This window comes from Cinclus cinclus, chromosome 16, assembly GCF_963662255.1.
Source record: "Cinclus cinclus chromosome 16, bCinCin1.1, whole genome shotgun sequence".
Classification (NCBI taxonomy): domain Eukaryota; kingdom Metazoa; phylum Chordata; class Aves; order Passeriformes; family Cinclidae; genus Cinclus; species Cinclus cinclus.
In genome coordinates, this window is record NC_085061.1 from 5,387,116 (window position 1) to 5,407,541 (window position 20,426).

At 37.8% G+C, this 20,426-nt stretch overlaps 1 protein-coding gene across 1 annotated transcript in view; it reads left to right on the top strand.

Annotated features, from left to right (window-relative positions):
* Positions 1–20,426, top strand: part of C16H7orf50 (chromosome 16 C7orf50 homolog) — a 124,845-nt gene that overhangs the window by 20,171 nt on the left and 84,248 nt on the right. The window lies entirely within an intron of this gene.

A 20,426-nucleotide genomic window follows, 5' to 3' on the forward strand; every position in this document is an offset into this window, starting at 1 on the left:
TGATTGGAATTGAAAAAGAAACAGACTTTTTAATAGGAAAATAAAATGCTTTAAAAGTCAAATTAATTAGACTTAAAACAGACTGAAATATAATACTACAAATAGTGAATGCCTTAATTTGTTTTACAGGATACTATATACATTTTAAATGAGAGAATTTGCAGTTCCTATATGCCTTAAGATCATGTAGGAATCTTTTTACCATGGTGGTACTTGGGTCTCTTTAATAAAAGCTTTTCAGCAATAGTGTTTCTTCATGCAGGTTGGAAGGCAGTGGAATTTTAGCTCCATTTGTTTTCTTTTAATAATCAATGAACATCCTTGGACCTGCAATTTGCAAATGGAAAACGATTAATCTCATATTCCAGCCCTGTTCCATGTCCATTAGCTTCTGCTAACTTAACATCACAGCTGAGGTTACAGGAAACATCATGTTCTAATATGAATGCAAAGGTTCAGTTAAAAGAATTTAAATTTGTTCTAGATCAAAATACACTGTGAGGGCAATCTGTTAAAATTGTGTGTGCCTGTGAGAGGTTCAGTAATAGAAAATGAAGAAATGCAGAGAAATCAAATGAGTGAATTTAACCTGATAAAGAAAAATTGTATTTATATATATATATATATATATACAGATATATATTTATTCTATTTCTAAGGCTAATAAATAGCAGAGTCTGTGGCTGAAAAGGCAACACAGTTGAAAAGCAGTTGGTTCCTGCTGCTTTCAGTGGGAGGGAAAGGCAAATTTTAGAAATGAAGGTAATATAAGCAGCATATTGATTTACACCAACATTATTATGCTCAATTTGTTTTTCATTGTGATTTATTATGTTTCACTGACTTCCGGGTAGTAATGGAAAATGCCAGTTATTGGATTTGTTTACTTCTGAATGTTGAATGTTATGCACTTGAAGCATTGCTAGAAGTTTATTTAAAAAGAGAAAGAGCCAAACAAAAGACACCCCAAACAAATAAAGCAGCAAGAAATTGATAAATAAGCCTATTTTGTGTTAAGTTTTAAATATTTTGAATTGCTTTAATCTGTATCTTATTATCAGAACACAGATTTTTTTACTTACATGAAAATATATTTTCAAAACGGTTTGCTAGTAAAATTAATGCATATTTCCACATTTTAATGACTTAAATCCTGCCAGTGTGCAGTCTGGGGGAGTAAAGAGAAGACCACTAATGGAGCAGGAGCATTAGAATAGTTTTAGTCAGAAATACAGCTCTGAGTTTGCTTAAATGTATTCAAGTCATCAGAAATAGCTACAGATACTTAAATAAAGAGATGGGTTCCAGTGCTTCGATTTCATGATGAAAGAGGCATAAGTTCCCAGTACCTGTTGCTGTGTTTGAATAATTTTAATAATGTAAATCTTCATGCTAAAATACCCATCTGAAATTACACTTCTTAGAAGGTTTGGTGTTTGTTTCAAGCAGCTATGGAGTCAGACATAAACTGTTGTCTTTTGTGTAACAGCCTTTTATTTGTGAATAAGGCAGTAAAACAAATTTAAATACGATAAAAGATAAGTTAACAACCCGAGCAATTGATTTTAAAAGGTCTGTCTTTGGTCAGATTTTAATTACATCTGAAAGGCCGCCAAAAGCCAAGCAATCAAAAGCATTACAGGTAACTATGTACTGTGAAACAGTTTATTTTACCTTAATTCCATTTCTCCCGAGCTGATTTTCCTCCAGGCAGCAGCAGCAGGCTGCTCCTTGCTGGGTGCACACGTAATGGATGTGCCAACTTCCACTGTCCTCTCGGTAAAAACTTGCATTTAGGTGTGCAGAGCTGCAGTGGATGCCACCTGTTGATGATCCAGCAGTAAAAACAAAAATCATGTAAAAGTCTGTCCTGCTTTAGAACTTATTTAATGAAGGATAGTTTACAAGAGCAAAATGCAGATCTTGCTGCATGTCCTTGGCAATAAAACAAGCTTTATAGATTCCCAGGGTTGTTCTAATTTGTGTGCAGTTGAAGTGCTGCTGAACAGCCTTATAAGGCTAGAATTAACCCTGTTTCTGCTGGTTTCTTTTTTACTAGAACTACTCAAATGTCTTTTCTCTCATATTTGTCAGTTTTATTTTGCCTAATGTTCATTGCACCCTCCTTTCTGCCTCTGGTGATTAAGTTTTATAGTCCGTGCAAATCTAGAGCTCAGCTGAACAATAATTAAAATATTTATTTGCAAATTTCAGTGAAGCATGTTTTACATAGATATAAAGCAATTATTACTGTTATTTGTGCTATTTTAAAAAAGGCTCTGGGCAATCTAAAGGGAAATATTTGATTGAAGACATCAAGCATCTGAGAAGGGTCATTTGCTTAACGGATAAGATAAATTTCAGCTTTCCTACCTGCAAGTCGATCCCAGTTTGCCTGTTTGTATTTAAATTTTCAGGTGTATGTTGCCATTCTCTTACTTCTTAGAATTGCTCAGCTCAATATGACATGGATGAAATAAGCTTACCCTACAGAGAATGAGGAGCCTCAGTTTTGCATTAAACACCAGTGTTGCAGGTGGAGTTTTGCATTGCATCCGCAGGGGGTGAAAAAACCTACTTGACGTTTCCAGTAACACCACCTACTGGTGGCCAGAGTTCTTAGAAGAAAGGGGAAAGAAAGTCAAACCTTCCTCATAAAAGAGCAGTATTTTATTTGTGGCACTTGCTTTTTGTGGTAATGTTGATCTGGCACCTGTTGGTTAAGGGCCATGACTGGCTTTGCTGTACATGGATGCAGCATTCTGCTGCTGCTGGAATAAGATGAATGGGATCTCAGCATTTAGGACTTGAGGAAGACAATGTGACAGTTCCAGAAGTGTGGAGTAAGCAATTAACATGTCATTATAATATATGCATGACACAAATTACCATGGTCAAATATATTCAGATTACAAAGGACCTCATCTGTAGGAAAGTGGAGGTTCTTTACGTGAGGGGCTTTGGGAGCAGAAGTCCTTTGCCTTCATTGAGGAGAAGATATTATTTACTGTTTTGTTCTGCAACACCCTGTGCATAGGAACAGAGGATTTTGGAACTGTTGCTAAAAATGCTTTTAAAGATGTTCTTGCATGGTGGCTCTTCATAAATAGTTTTGGAATCAGTTATTATTTAGATCAAAGAATGTTTGCACAGATTGGTGCTGGCAAAATTTTTCTGAACAGAAGATTTCCACTATGTGTGGAACAGAGTGTTTTAATATGGGATGATGAGGACAGAGCCTAAAGTTTTGGTTTGAGACGTGTACAAATATGATTGCATTGTAGGACTGCAGTATTGTAAATGTTAGAAAAATCTTGTGATGCCAGCTTTGAAGGTCTTAAATTTTTGCTGTCATAAAAGAACAGGATTAAAAAGAGTCTTTATTGTTGTTGATCATGTGGTTTTGCTGTACTTCGTTCTGTCCTTCAGAGCTTCCACTGATCTTGCAAGGGCCTGAAGGATGTTTTACTTTTTTTCATGTGTAACGTTCACTTCTGGGTGTCAGTTTGTTATTATGGGGGCCTGGGTTTGATAGTCAGCTGGTCCGTCTGTCCTTGCATGTCTAGCTGTGAATATCAGCTGATTTACTATTAAAATGTATAATTCTGAATGATTGTCTTGTTTGAATTCATGGTAAGAAATATGTCACTTTGCCATACTTCCAGAGTTGTAAAGAAATTCTGTTTGAAAAGACCCAGGAAGTAGCTGTTTTCTGTGCTTAGAAGAACTGTGAAGCATAAGAGGTCATATTTAATATTATGGTAATTTTGTATATTATTATATTGTAATTAATGGGTTCTGTATTTCTCTAAATATTTTATGAGATTATCGTGCGAATCCTCTGAATCCTGTTTTCTGAAACAGTTCACAGCATTTTCAGGCCCTTGTTTATGCAGTCAAATTATTGTTACTGATTAATCTATCTCAGTTTCACTGTTTGTCATTTCCCTATTCCATGAAATGCTTCAAAGTAATTTTAGCAGCTGCTGAACGTTGTACTTTTGCTCTTTCCCTGTCAGTAGCAGGTATTCCACAGGACTTTACAGTGACTGCCTTAATGATCCATTGTCGCAGTTGTGACAGTATTGAGTCCTAAATTATCTCCTCCTGCCTTACCTTACCGTGGTTGTTGCTGAGAACCTGTCTGAAATCAAGTGGTGCAGTAGCATTTGTATAATGTCAGACCTCAGTAATCCAGCATTTGGAATTTTCCTGGTTTATTTCTATGTAGCACTCAATGTGTAAAGCTCTGTAAATATCTCAGTAAACATGTCTAACACCAGAGAGTCTTTCAGAAGCACTGGTGTAGTTGTGATGTACTTCAGTGCACCAAGAGGCAGAATCTGAGGTATAATAGAAGATATCCTGTGTAATTTAGCAGACTTCAATACGTGCCTGTTACTGCGCTGCTAAAAGGTGGCAGCTGAGGAGAAGGGAAGTGGGAGGTGTGAGTATGGGAGAGAACAACGTTGAGAGGTCTGATGCATCACACCTCTTGTGCCAGCCCTCTGTGGCAGCCTCTCCAGCTGGATAAACCCTCTCAGATGCAAGAGACTCTTGGGTTCTCTCAGAAGTATGGAAGTGTTTTGGATATGAAGCTATAGAGTCCTTGAGAAATTAGATCAGGGCAAGGGTATAGAAAGCTGAAAAAAAGTAAGGCACTGTATTGCATGGAAGGGGAAGAAAGCATAAATTAAAATTGTATTGGAATGCTTACACTATAATATAACCATTTGCAGAAGAAATAAGATTTGTGTAAGAATCTCTACTGGAACTATCTCTAAAGGGAATATATATGCTGTCATACTGTTCATGAGGTTTTCCAGGTAGGCTGATATCCAAATTCTCTCTCACCTTTTTCAACCACTGAATGAAATCAGCATCCATTACCCTGCTCAAGAGCACTCTCATATTTTATCCTGTCCAGCCTCAGTAGCAAATAATCTTTCTTGCAAATAATCAAACTAAGTTTGAGCTGGAATTAATTGTTTCTGTGCCTTCAGAAAATCTTGGATGTAGTGTATGTTGTGTATTTAGGCTTTTCAGTTGCCAATAATTCTGAGAATGCATTTTTCTTACTAAAAATAATTTTTTAAAGTTCAGCCTTTTCCTTTTGCAGGGGCAACACCCATTCAAACCCATTCAAACTATTCTGGTAAAACATTTTTATTTTTCTTAAGAGCATATATTGCAAAACTCTTAAGGGATAATCTAAAAATGTCACTAAATGGAGCCACAGAATGTTGTCTAGTGAAAGATCACAGGATCCTAGAATTGTTTGGGTTGGAAGGGATCTTAAAGACCATCTACATCCAAGCCCTCTGCCATGAGCCATTAAACCAGATTGTTCAAAGCCCCATCATAGGACTTAGACTCGATTCAAATTTTTTTTTTTTTTTTTTTTTTGCAAAACATCAAGAATTTTTATTTTAGTGGCTGGGTCTGGCAGTCCTTTGCTGGACACTTTGTACCATGGAAGTGAAATGAATTCTTTCGTTCTATCCATTAGTGAATTTATTTGACATGCAACGTATGTGGACACATTATATAGAGTACTTAGCTGGGCTGAATTGCTTGAGATTTTACCTCCCTTCCCCAAATCTTCTGTAGCTACCTCAAAATCAAGATAAATAATACTGGTGCCCTTTCAGTGTCTTTAATATTAGAATGTAACTAAGGGCAGGCTTAGAAGTACAGGTAGGGATGTAGCAGCTCGAGTTGTGATTCAAGTGTGCACATCCAGTCTCTAGCTCAAATGTTGTTTGCAATGGGATCAGATTAAATTTGAGCCAGCTGGTTCAGTAATGATGAATCCTGAGTTCTTTTCCAAAACATGCTACTAACTCAGAAATTCAAGCTTTAACTTCAGCTGGCTGATTATTTCTCTTCTTCTACTGAACAAAGTGTTTTTTTTCAAATGCAGACCACAGTCGTGGAAAGATACAAATATTACCAAGACAGAAGTAAAATACTCTTCTTTGAGCTTTCCAGTATATCCCTTCAGTTAATTTTGACAGCCTGCCTATAAAAATATATGCTGTATTTCTTCTGGAACATGCTGTTCACAACTGGGTGAAGCCTGGGAGAAGTAAGGGTTCAATCGTGCTGCTGCTTGCATAAGGGGAAAAAAAATCTCAGAGCATGGAGACTTTATTTTGTTCTTAAAAATGTTCTTTGGATTCTTAATTATTTAAAAAATATTACTTTTAATCTTAGCTAAAGCTGTTCTTCTCTCCTTCATATCAGACTATATTAGAAGGATTTTGGGAAACTGTTCCTTCCCTGTTGCACGTGGGAGTGTTTGCTTTCATATTCTAGCTGTGTGCAAGTAGATTTTCTCTAGGACCACATGTTCATTGTCCTAAACTTTAATGTGAGCTCTGACTTTATCAAGAATAATTCTATGAAAGCATTTCTGTTTTGCTAAAATTTATACTCATAACTATTTGAGTTACTGTTTTGCATTTTTCAACCTCTTCCCTCCTGTTTACCTTTGTTTTCTTGTATTCAGTTGAAAGGTCTTTTCATTGTACAGAGAGATTTCTTCATTGCAATACAACCAGCCATCCAGAAAATACTCAGTTTTTTTCCACATGGACAGGGAGGAGATCAGAGAACATGTACTCACATCTCACAGCTGGCAGCCAGGAGTGCTCAGACTCACACAGTTCTTCATTCTGACAGTGTGTACTCACTCTCAGATCCTACATCTGACAGTAGGTCCCTGCAAGCTTTATTGTCTGTGACACTTGGGTGTGGCTCTGCTCTAGCTGTGTACCTGCTGAGGGTATCCTGAAGCACCTTTGTGCCCTGCTCCAACCTTGTGGCTCCTCACGGGTGTGTAACTGGCATTCAGTCACCATCAGACCACTTTCCAGGTCCCAGCCAACTTTCACTGATTTGATTTTCTTTTAGGCACCTTTCAAAGTAATTCAGGACTCAGAAACAACATAATATTTATTCTTTCATTCTTAAATTAAAAATGTATGGAAGCTGTAAATAAAGTAGAATTATTTGCACATAATTCCCATTCCCATACTACAAAATATCATCCTTATCCATAGTACAGCTGAACCTCTGACTTTCTGAGCTGGGATAAACAGCTTGCATCTTCTGACATTCTTTCACTCAGTCTGTCAGCTTTTTCACTGATGTACAGCTCTCGCAACTCATCTCTTCAGACTTCTTTCTGCAAGGGTGATCTTTGGTCTGTGTTGTTTAATCTCTGTCTTCTCAGGTGCAAAACAAAGCCTCTGATGCCATCTGAGAATTCCTTTCACAAGTATGAAATTGGCTCTTGTGTTCAAAGAGATGATTCTTACCTACGTACTTCCTTTCTGACCACGTTCTATAATGATCTATTTATATGTAGAGTTCATTAATTATCCATCTGTTGGTGCTGGCAGCAGAACAGAATGGAACAGGGGAACAGGCTGACACAATGTAATGCAGACGTCTTACCAGCTGATTTTTACATCTTGTGGAAATGTTGGTCCTTGCAGTCATAGTGGGATTACACATTGCCCTTTATTTGCATGTGATACAGTCATGGTCCATACGTTTCAAGATTTGGATGTCCAAGACTAGATCCATATCTCTAGATAATTGATCTGTATTCTATATGATTATTATTCTTCCATTTCTGCACGTGGCTCTTGTCTTGTGGAAGATAATCTTGATCAGTCAGTTCCTGCTGTTCTCTCTTAGGCATCCCGTGCTGATTTATGCCAGCTCCCCACACAAATCTGGACCCCATCAGGAAGATCTTTCAAAGGATACAACTGCAAAAAACCCCTCTCAGTTCCTTTAGCACCAGGTTTCATACAAAGGCACAGATTAAAGCGTCAAAATAGCTTTTCTCAGAACTCTTCAAGTTCCTTCCTCATCACAGCGCTGTATTTTTGTAACTTTGCCATCTAAGTCTATGTCATTATGCAAGTTTTAGTACAATTTTGTGCTTTCCTGTTTCCGTTCTCTCCACCTTTGTAAGAGGAGAAGATGAAGCTGAAGCCAAATGCCTAAGGTGGCTCCTGGCCAGATTTGGTGGCAGTAACAATGTGCTCAAAGCAAGCATTTATGGCTTTGCACCTGCATCTCAGCCTGCATCAGCTACCAGTCCTGCAGGGCTTCATCCAAACTCCTGCATCACAGCTTTTTTACTTTAATTCAGATTTTTTCCTCTTTTTGCACCATTTACCCATCAACTCTCATGTAAATGTGCAATGCTTCTATTTTGTCTCCAGCAGAGCCTTGATTCCAGTTAGGAACTGGGGCTTGGATTTTGTTCACCTTCTTAAAAATGCACCTCAGTTCTGCTGTTCTGGGCTGGCTTTTCTCTGTTTTTCAGTTAGTGTATTACTGAATGTGACTCTTCCAACGACTTCATACTTCTGAATGAACTCATCAGGAATGGCTTAAATCAATAATTGCTGTAAGTCTAAATGAAAAGTGGAAGCTGAGAGTACATTAACAAAAAGCTTTCATTCTTGCACAAAGTTTTAATTAGCCATCCTGTTGATCTTTCCAGTTCAGTGCCTCACAAAGGACCCAAAGCTTTCCTTTATGGACCCGTGTTTCCATTAATTTAATTTCTTTTATTTTTTGGCGCAGGAATTCAGGCAAAAGCTCCACTGCTGCTGCCACTGGAATTATATATACCAGTTATATACCAGTGTTATAGAAGTAAGTAGTTCGTAGGGTAGGAAGTCAAAGGAGGAAGCACACTTGAGAAAATGCTCTGACTGGATTTTGACCTTTGTTCAAAGTTGCTTTCTCCCACATCTTTTTTTGCAGCTCTGCTAGGGCATTGATATTATTGCAGAAGCACAGTTCTATGGCAACAGTACTCATCTTTCTACCTGACTTTGAAGCAATGCTTGCAGAAAAAAATAGATGATTTAAATATATATGTATATATAAAAAAAAAAAACCCCAAACAGCCCCAGACCCTGGAAATTTTCTCACAGATCACTGTACTAGAACTGACCATCATTTTTCTTTCAGTACTGCTAGCTGTAAGATAGGCCAGGTTTGGGTTCTAAAGAAGGAACAATTGCCCTTTTTTTTAAGAAGTAAAAAACCAAATCAAAACCCACAAGCTAAAAAGCGAAGTGGATTGCAAGTTGTTTAAAAGAGCAAGTATTACTGAGACCCACTTTGATGGGTCGTAGCTGTTTCTGGTATTTCAAGGTGATTGTTGGCACGGGTTTTTCTTCGGCACTTCTGTATGACTTTAAGTACTTCATCCTTGCATGGTTTATGAAAACAAAATATAACTACCAAACCAGCACAGCTCTCACAGAACAGCACTATTTCTGCAATGTTCATCACAAGCTCATTCTTTGTAGTTCCAATGCTCTTCTGTAGTTTCAGAGTTGTCCTGAAGAGAATCATGATGTTATAAAACAGGCGGCAAATAAACATTGTCACACTGGTCACGTACACGGCGGGGTAAGCAAGGATGTGCTGCTGCAAGGCTGGAGCTCCAGCAGGTGCTTCTTTAGCCCACAGAACAGCAAAACAGAGGATCTGGAGTAACGATGGGATTCCAAACCCAAAGGTGAATTTAACTATCTCGTATTCAGGCCATGCAAATAATGGATCTAACTGGCAGTGTGTTTCCAGCTGGTAATTATCAGTGCCAACCAGCACTGCCTCTGTCAGGGACAAGCAGAAGGTGTATGTCACTACAAACCCAACACACAAGAGGGGTCTTTGGGTGGCTTTGCAGAGACCAGTCTGTGCTGGAAATCTCTCCAGCAACAGTGTGAAAACTGTCAAATTTAAAACATGCTGAGAACTGAAATAACCAAAGTTGAAAAAAAATGACAGTATGCTACAGCTAAGGTGGGTTGCTGTTAAATAGTCAGGTCTAGAGATGACAGTAAAGGATAAAAAAATCATTGTGATATTACTGATGGTGAAGTATAGAAGAAGTAAGTCCAAGCTTGTTCTTCTGTTCTGCATATGATTCTTTATGAAAACTATCAAAACACATATGCCAGCTATTAATCCTGTGGGTACAAAAAAGGCAATGTAACAGTGCATAAATCTGGATATGATGTTTTGAGAAGCTATGATGGCTTCGATTTCGTCTTGGGAAGTGAAAGGCTGGCTCTTGCTTGGGTAGCTGATCCACGTCATGTTGTGAGAAGTCATCCTTTCCACACTGTGCTTATTTGCTGTTCAACGGTGTTTGAAACTGAACTGGAAAAGGAAGGGGAAACAAGTTTTAAAGTACAGTTTTAATGCCTATTTTTGCATTGAATATATTATGTGCAGTCATGCATATGAACCATTTGTTCAGAATAAATGCAGTAATTTCTTGGTGGATTTTACACTCCTCTGTTATTACCCAAGTTAGCTTGAAATTATTTTTAGCCAGAGAACTCTGCCTTTTTATTTTTGATGTGGTTTCTGCTCTTACCAACTCCCCCCTTTTCCTCATTTGATGCAGCTCAGCTTTGTGGACAGCCAGGATCCAGCACACTCATGTTGCCTGTGGAATATATGGAATATTGGCTGTTCAGTGAGTGAGGAAGGAGCTGGCACTGTTTAGGTGGAGCTGTTTTTCCTCTCCATCTCACCAAAAAAGGCCAAGGCGGTTTGCAGGGCAATCCAGCGTGTGGGCAGCAGCTCCAGCCACAAAAAGCTCCACTGTCCTGTCACAAGGGTGGGAATTTTGTATCATTTGAACCCAGCTGCAGTCTCACACCACGTACTGAGGAAAATGCAAAGATAATCACAATATGAGGCACGAGCCACATTCCTTTCTTTGTTTTAGTTTTGCTTCCTTTCTGTTCTGAAAAAAAGGCTTTCATAGCAGCAGTGTGTACTGAGGAGCCTGTGTAAAATTAATGAGAGTGTTTAAGAACTGTTATGAACAAACTGCTCTTATACTAAAACATCTTTATACATTAATAATGCTGTCATTTCTTAGGTGTAGCTGTTGCATAAAATGGAAAAAAATAATGCTTTTCTGCATGCTCAACTTTGAGAAAACGATTACTGGTGCATTATAAACCTGTTGATAAAGTTCTAGCAAGGACCATTTATTACAGCTGCTTTATAAATTCCTGGAAATAGAGAATTTTGAGAATAATATGGATAGGCTGTTAGCTGTAATGACTCTGTGATATGTTGATAGGATGATTTTGTTACTGTATAAATGCTTAGAGGCTCCTTTTTTTTTTTTTTTTAAAGCCAAAAAGCTTTTATGAGAACATAATATCTACTTGTGAAAAACTGTAATGGATATGGATATATACATTTTCCAGACCACCTAGAAGCATAATTATCTCAATTTATAAGAGGAAATTTCTGTGTACCTTGTACTGATTGATGCATAAAATAATATACCTTTTTTAGTTGCAAAGAATAAATACATTTAAACATGAGATAATTAACCCACTATTCCTAGTTAATTTAGAATGTGTGATTAAAGATGTTCCTCAGCACTGGAAAAAAATTAAACAAATAGGCATTTTTACAGTGTAGAGTGTTTTCTGGGGAAAAAATTAATCTGCTTAATTCACAAAGATTCCAATTTTGTGTTAGACTTAGGTGTTTTTACTTTGTTCTGTTTTACTTAAAGCTGGTCTGAGCAAGCAGGCAAAGACAGGACCATGGAGTTCTCCTTGCAGAAGTTTCTGCAAGTCACAGTGGTAAGAAGCTACATATTTAGTTGTACATAATGCCTGTTCCATAAAGGGATTCTAGTGATGTTAACTCTTAAAATGAAAGTAATGTTAAATTGGTAAAAATTCATAGAGATGCATTAATGTTTTTAAGCAGTGCTCATTATAGATAAGTCAGTGTCTTAATATTGTTTGACAGTTAATTTATGGTTGTTACCTCTGACACTTCTTCACATTTCTGATATTTCTAATCTCTCCTCAAAACTGGAATTCTAATACTGGTTTTAATTAGAAAAGTTGACTTATCAAAGTGGCTTTGATTAAATGTGTATATAATCTTATATAATTATAATTTCATTTATAGAAAATCATGGAGTTATGTTTTGATTCAGCAGTGTTCTTTGTCCCTTTTTAGAGACAGACTTTCTTCCTTTGTAGAAGAGGTTATTTTCTGAGAGATTGCACTACAGGAAGGACTGATACACCCAGGGAAGATGTTTTGTGTTACAGATGGTCTTGCAGGAGGGAAAGGTTGGCTGGTCAGAATCTGTGCCAGCCTCTGAGCTGGAGAGCACCATGTAGGAAAGAACTGATGGGAAAAACTGGCAGAAGTCTCTGAAGCAAGTTAAGAGTCAGTAAAATTTTGAAGCTTAAAAATAGTTTATTAAATATGACCAATGCTTGTGTGTGAAACTTTTAATTTCTGCAATTCATTTCTTCTGAAATACTTGGGAGGAGTCTCAAGAATGATGGAAACTATAAATCAAATTTTGATCTTTTGTTAGGAGAGAGATCTGAAGCTTAATCGGTGAAGGATTGTGACCACTTGTGCATCTGAGAAAGTCTGTTATCATCCCACACTGTGGATTCAAGGTTAGGAAATATTTGCATTTAGAGCTGTTCCACCAGAGCCTGCAGTGTTAGCTGCCAATTCCATCAGGGCCTTTTGCAGGGCTGAATGGAAGAATTCAGTTCTGGTACTGTGAACATCTCCATTATCTTCTCAACCACCTTTATTGGCCAAATAACTGTGTTCACTGTCCTTTCAGAGAATCTCAGAATAATTTAGCAACATTCAACTTTTCTGATAACATCATTGCAAAGGAAACAAAGGACATAGTTTGGGGGTATCACAGGAAATCATATGGCCTTATATCAAATTACAAGAAAGAAAATGATGCCAAAACTTGAATAAATTTGCTCAGGACCTGGCCTTGGTACTGATACTGGGTTCAATTATGACCATAGCAATGCATTATTAATTTTATTTAAATACTCTTTGGGTGTTTAAGACAAAATAAGGCTTAATGCAGCATATTCCAGTATACCTACAGCTTACTGTGCAAGCAAGTGCAATGTCTTGGTTTCTCTTCCTGTACCCACCTGCTTGCTCACTGTGATGTGTTGCTGATAACCCAGCCCAGCATCAAGCAGAGGCTAAGGATGTGTTTTGCTCTCATTTGGTGTCAAGAGTCATGCCTGAAACAGTTTCAGTTGTAACCACAGACATGAGCATTGTTGTTAAATAATTAACATTGGTGCTTTCTCTCCATCTAAATATTATTATCTTCACCTAAGTTTATGTCTTTTAAATGACTTCATCTGAGAAAGGATTTAAACTAAACAAAAGCAATCTTGTCAGCCTAGAATTAACATGCTCACTTCGGGGAAATAAGAGGGTAAATATATATTTATAATTAAAATCAATGTAAGTATTAGAATTCTGAGCTAAGGAAAAAAAAAAAAATTAGGTGTGCTAATCACCTTAGGATTCTCACACAGACAAAATGTTACCAAAAGAGCAAGCTGTTTGCAGCTTTGCTGTGGCTAGTCAGTGTGAGTATAATTTTTGTTTGAATTCAATGAAGTGTTTATTACTGAAAAAATATCTCTTAGCAGTTTGTAGCTAATTCTGAAATATTTTTAGTTTGGCAAATAAAATTAAAGTCAATGCTCTAGTTACTAACTTTCCCCTTTAAATTATTCCTAGAAGCTTAAAAGAATCACAATGATAATGGCAGAGACTGTTTTCATATTTGGTTCTGGTGTCTCACTATTAAAAAGAGCAAATGGCACTTTGGAGCTCAGATTGTGATGGGAAAGGCTCATGTGCAGAGGGGTACAATCAGATATGCCCAGTTCTTCCCACAAGCTGAAACACGTGTATTCTCTCTAAAAGGGTCACCTCTACCTGTGTATTTCTGACTTACTGACAAAAAATGTAATTCTTTTTTTTTCTTTTTAATATATGGTCTCTTCATAGTGATTTCAGTGAAATTTGAGGATACATAGCACTTTCCAAGACACATTGTTCACCACCTCAGGAAGTGGCATTAGGGTTTTCAAGCTGGGGTTGTAAATTGGGCCCTGCCAGAACAGCCTGACTCCCCTGCAGCTGATGGGTTGGGAATAGTCCCAGATGGCACAACCTCTCTGTGTTCCTCTACACTGCAGTGAGTAGCTTTAGAGATTGCTGGGACTGTAAGGTGCTCATCTGTCATGTAAAGCAGCTCTTAGAAATTCTCTTTCTCCTTCTAAAACATTCCCAAAGCATCAAGTTCATGCTTTGAAGAACAATGGGATGACAGAGCCCACAACTTCTGCTGTAGTAGTATTAATGTTTGCAAATTTTTACAGACTTCTGGTAGTAATAATTTAATTTAATTTAAAATAAAAATATATGTTCCATGGTAGCAGCAAAGGGTGCCTTATTTCTCACATTATGTTTTATTTCAGAATATTCATACAGCTGGCCACATCTTTTGTTTCAAAATACTTAGAGTTTCCATTATAAAAAATATAGGGAGTTTATTAATGTCATTTCCCTCTGCTGTGAGAAGATCTGGTATTCCCTCAGTTCTTGTCTGGTTCTTGGATTTACTGCAGGGACATTATTTTTTTTTTCTTTTTTTTTTTTCTTCCAAAATGCACGTAATGTTTATGCTCTACTGTGGTGTGGGTGGAGGGGGTGACGACAGCAGACAATTCCTCTACTCTTTTAGTGGAATCTGTCAGCTTACAGTGCAAACACCTCAAGGCCTGATTTTTTTTTTTTCTCTTACAACATATTATGACATAAACTGACTTTTTAATTTCCATTTAGTCATGGTAACTATGACAGAAGCAGGGTCTATTTCTGTTTGTTTTATGATTAGTTACTGAGGGAAATTTTCAATCTGCTACTTGGTTTATCTTTGTGTTGTCATGCTCCAGTATTTTGTCCCTTTATCTCAGGTCCCTCTTACTTTAATTTGCCATCAGTCACGTCACAAATCCTTCCTTAACTTCATGTGGTCTCACTTTCTTCTTGGATTTTTTTTTCTTCTTTCTATCCCTATTTCCTCCCAGTAATTCAGCAGTTTAAGCAAGTATGTTTGATTTTCACTTTCTGAAGCACAGTGAATTCATTCCCCTTCACTTCCAACACAGTGAGCACAGTGTTCAAAAAGCAGTTTAAAAATAGCAAGTTGTGAAAGGACTTTCAGTGCTGAGGGGACTTAGTCCTTAAGATTCCATTGGGTTTGGGTTCCCCATCCCCACTTTAATGTTAATGCAAAAGGGGAGTTTGGTTTCAAGGAGACTTGTGTTTATTTAAAGTCTGGAAGGAAGAACTCCTAAACCAGGGGAATTTCTCCCTGGCAGCCAGAACTCTTCCTCTGTAAATTGTTTGCTAGGGCAGTCTTTCTGCATTCTGTCACCAGCCTTTAGAAGGAAAATATTCTTTCATGCAGTCACAAAGCAACACACATGACACTGCTTGTGAAACTCTGCTCTTGGTGGGGATGTCCTGCAGCGACTTGAGCTGACACGTGATCTGGAGGGAGAAGATGTCCTTTCTGTTCACACTACGTCTGCCAAATTAAAAAATGGGGGGCAGCTTGCAGTATATGAGACTAAAATGTGGAAGACTGTATTCATCTTTCTTGTAAGAGCTCAATTCCTACTCTTGGGTAAGTATTTGAAGTTGTAAAGACCTAAGAAATCCTACCCTTAACTTGCGGAAAAGCAGCAGTTCCTGAGAAACCGAAAGCTTTTGTTTTTACTTTTCTAGAATATAAAGGAACTAACAATAATTTAAACATAATCCCCTGAACACTGATGTGTTTCCTGTCCTATACAATGCCTGTAGGGGGGTTAAGATTATCTGACAATGCCCATCCTTTAAAAGACTGGTTTTAGACAACAGTTTGAGTCATTTTTCCACACCACTGAACCGTATTTCATCATCCACCTCCCATTGGTTCCACAGGAGTGAAGTACTTACTGGAAAAGTCTTCACTTTTCTCTGCTTAATGCCCGGCTTTATCACAAATTTCAGTTTCATTATACGCTTCTGCTTTTTGAGGACCTTTCCCAGATACAGTATTTTACTTTGTGTAGTTCAAATGTTGCTAAAAAAGGGAAAACTAAAACCTTTTAATTACAACCTTAGCTTTGCTATTTGAGCCTCTTGAATAAAACATTGCATATTCAAAGTAATATAAAGCACTTACCTTTTCAAGGAATTGTTCCACAGAAACAACAGGCTGAGCCTTTCACTGAGAAATGTCAGACGAAATACAATTATTGTTTGGAGCTTATAGCCTTTTCTGTTTTGGTAGAGAGCAGAGTGTGTATATTACAATAACTTCTTCAGCTGCTGTACATCACGATGAAAAATCCAGGGCTTGCTGACTAGAAAACATACAGTTCTGTAAGGGAAACAGGAACTTAGCTGAAGTCATTCAAACCATACACGTTGCATGTTTAGCAAACCTATGGTTTCATCATCATGTGACTTTAAAGTTCAGATTCTCCTCTGCCATCAGATATTTTAGAACAGAAAAGTAGTGTTTGTCCCTGCCATTTGTAAGTGTGTGAGGCCATCCAGTGGATTTTGTCTTTGCTGTTCATGAAGTAATCCTACGCTCACTGGCCAGCGTTTGCAATTGCATTTTTTCCCAGTGCGCTGTTTGAAGTGCTAGAGGTCTAGAAAAGGAGAAGCCTGTGGAATAAATACCACACCACGCCCTTTGCTTAATACTGCAAAAGCTCAACACAAAGCAGGGCATGTCAAAGCATTAAGATCCCTGCTTAAAAATAGGTGTATTTCTATTTTTCCAAGTGTCCTGGCTCTTGGAATACTCGTGTTACTTTATACATGCAGTAAATTATTTTTCCAGATGCTCTGCAATGAATGTGAGGTATTAAAAGACAATACTGTGAGTATGAAGGATGTTTTGGGTCTGGCTCAGCATTGGTCAGTGACTGTTAAATACTGTTCTTAAACCCTCAGATATAAATAAGCAAGAAAAGGTTGGCTCATGTTTTTTTTTTAGTGCAACCCCTCTGTCTGGGATGTATCAGCAGCATCATGTTTTCTTATTCCAGCTCATGGGGAAGGGCATTTCTATTGTAACCTTTCAGTAAACTGCAGTGACTTTTGTGGGTTGAGAGGGTAGTTTGTGACCACTGTGTCACCACTCTGTTTTCATGGCTTCCCACTTGTTGCAGTTTAACAAGGCTCACTGAAAAACACATGGAAACTGCCAAAACACTTCGAAGAAGTGAAATGAGACAAATGTGTATGAGTCTAAATTTCAAAATCAGAATTGTGGATTACTGGTAGAAGATATTTTAGCACTTGGTCTACATTTTCATCTGAAGGTTAGGACTGCTGCTCCAAATACTTCCTCGAGATTAGAGCAGAATGGATGAAGGACCTTGGGTTGCAGCACTAGCTCAGAAACTTTTCAGGTTGAAGGTTCACGTTCTTTGTGAAGTAACTGTCCTCCAGAGCAGTTCTCCAGTAGTTCAGGGGCTCTGTGAAATGTAATTTCCAATGAGCTTGATTCAGAATTCTGTAATTCACACAGAGCCTTTAGTTTTGATCATTGTGCATAGCAGTTTCTTGGACTGGGTAGCTGTTTATTGTTTTCCTTTTATTTACAGTAAAAATCCTCCAAACTGTTACAGAAAACCTTGGGCAAAGTGGCAGTGTAGTGCAGGTGTTTTGTATGTAGCCTTTCCCTGTGAGCTGTATCCTAATCCAGGCTCATTCTGTTGACATTAAATTCTAACAATTAAGAATGGTAAAGAAAAAAATATGCATTGTCATTACATGCAAATCAGGTGATTATTTTATTTTTCTGTTGGTTTTTCAGTAAAGATGCAAATTTCAAGTGTCACTTTATTCTATCTAGGACTGAGGGCTGTGCAGAGAGCACACCAAAGTCTGAAGGTGTAGTGAAATGATTGTTTTTGAAATGACAAAAATTTCAGGAAGGTTTTGGTCATCAACTTAAATTTTTAGCTTCCAGAATGGATCACTTGTGAACTCAAGGCAATGCTGAACAGTTGCAACATGGTTTTCTTGTTGGTTTGTACTTTCCACTGAAGTGCTTTGAATGGGCCCATTATTGATAACCCTGGGGATGGGAGGAGGAACTAAAATTATTTCTTGGCTGAGGGCCAGGAGCAAACTGCTGGGTGTTTATATCTTTTTGAATTTGCCTTGGGTGGGTGTACACAAGGATATCTGGCTGTGCCCTTGGTGTTTATTAGTAAAAGAGAAGCAAATCAGTGACTGCACCAATGTAAGGAATATTCAAGCTGCTCTTTACAGAGGTTTCAGTGCCTCTGAGTTAATGAGCAGTTGATGAGCAAGGAGTAACTCCCGTGCAGATAGATAAGCCCTGACACAGCAGGATTGAGGCCACATTTCCTGTTACTCAGTAACCCCAGCTCTGACAATGCATGGGCTGGGTAAGCAGAACTCCAAGGGATCTTATCCACTAATGAGAAAATGGTATAAATAGAACCAGAAAAGTAAAAAGAGAGAAGCTATTTCTTACACCATCATTAAAAAGAAGTAGTAATTGAAGAGAAAGCGCCCATCTTTAAAATGCATTCACCTGTACAGGCATTAGTTCATACTTTGTCTGAAACCTGTATTAAACTTCATTATTCAGTGGTATTTAGGGAGCAAGAACATGTTTCCTACTTGGAATCAGGTGCAAGTAACACAGCACAATTTCAGAATTGAACACAGCTTGAGAGACTCACACATCAGAAAGCATCACGTTTTACAGGTGGAAAAACTTGGCTACTGGGAAATTTATTCTTCCAAGGTGATCAAATAAATTGAAAGCCAGAGGAGAAATAGAGGTTAGAAGATAAAAGTTTCCCAACTCTGTATTCTTTATTCTGTTTAGACTTTGCTGATTCCCATCTCCATAGTTGCAATTCTGCCTCCTCTACAGAAACAGAAGAATTTTTGAGGCATGGTAAGAGCTCCCAGGTGGAGTTTTGGCAGCAGCTTGCTGCACTGTTAGTGTCACAGTTAATGTGTTAGTAAAAGAAAAGCAAAACATTGCTGTTGTGTGACCAGCTGCATCTTTCCTTAGAAAAAAACAATAGACCAGTTTGTTTAATTTGCTTAAGTGATCACAGGGTACAAGTCATATGAGAATAGTTCCAAGCAGACTAGTGCTCAGTTGTATAAAGGTTTCATAAAGCTCCAGAAAATGATTAACTGATTGTGTTTGGGATGATGCATAATTGCATAATGTCATAGTTATTTTTAGTAGTGATTTATGATTTTTTTGGTCAAATTTCTTAGCATGTGTTAATTTACTTGCTGTCAGTGGAAAAGGTTGATGTGTGATAATGATGTTCTGGATAGGACGGAGGCAGGAAAGGTGAAGTTAGAGAACTGAAATAGTTGTGAGATGCTGTGGCAATATTTAAGAATTGGCTGCTAACATACAGCCACTAACCACCTATAGTGTGCTGTGGTGGGCAAAACTCGGGTTTATTTTTGAACACAACTGTTCATATGGCACAATAAATATCTCCAATACTGAGTGACAGATGTTGCTATAAAGAAAGCAGATGTGAATGACTTTTTTTTTTTTTACCAACACCAATAATTTCTCTTAATTGATATTCCTGATGTGTTTAGTAGAGCACACATCCCTGACAGTAGGTTTAATTGAAGTGAAGAGGAGTTGAGAGAAGGTTCTTTCTCTCATATCTTTGTTTGCCAAATGAGAGAAACTCCTCCATCTTGTCTAACCAACACTGTTCAATGCTGCTGGCTTGTGAGATGGTGAGCTCAGCAGAGATGGAGATTTCAGTCTTTTTATTGTCTCACTTCAGGCAGATCCATCCTGTAAAGTATTATGGGGATGGCAATCCTGTCCTGCTCATCTTGCTTCTGAGCAGTCCTGATCAGCTGTTCAGCAAAGAGCTGTAGCACTCAGCTGAGCATTAGAGCTCGTGTTTGCTTGGTGCTGCATCAAAGAGCCACAGGGTGATCCTGGAGACCAGGGGCTGCAGAAACCTGCAGTTACTCCAAGGACTGCACTGGATTCTCTGGAGTGGTGATTATTGTTGAGGAGCTAATCCTGCATGACGAGCCCAAAATTTATTTTCTAACCACATTGTTGTCTTCTTCTCTCAGTTATCATATCTTTTCTTGCCTTTTGGATGTCATGGTATTAAGAAAACCATCCTTTTGTAGAATGATAGGATTCTTTTGGAATATTAAATTACTGTTATTGCCTGTACCCCAGTGTATTATGATGAAAAGCAGTTGCCTCGTTACTGGAATTTTGAATCCTGCAATACACTGCAATTTTGTTTCAAAGATGTTTTTCTTTAACTGCCATTTATTTCCACCTTAATTTTTCCTCTATTGTTGTTGTGTAAGAAAAAAATAATTTTAGTGTGGGATATAAGCCACTGTGTTAGTCAAAGATTGCTTTGACTCTATTCGGCTGAGCTTAAATATTGGAAGATTTTCTTTGT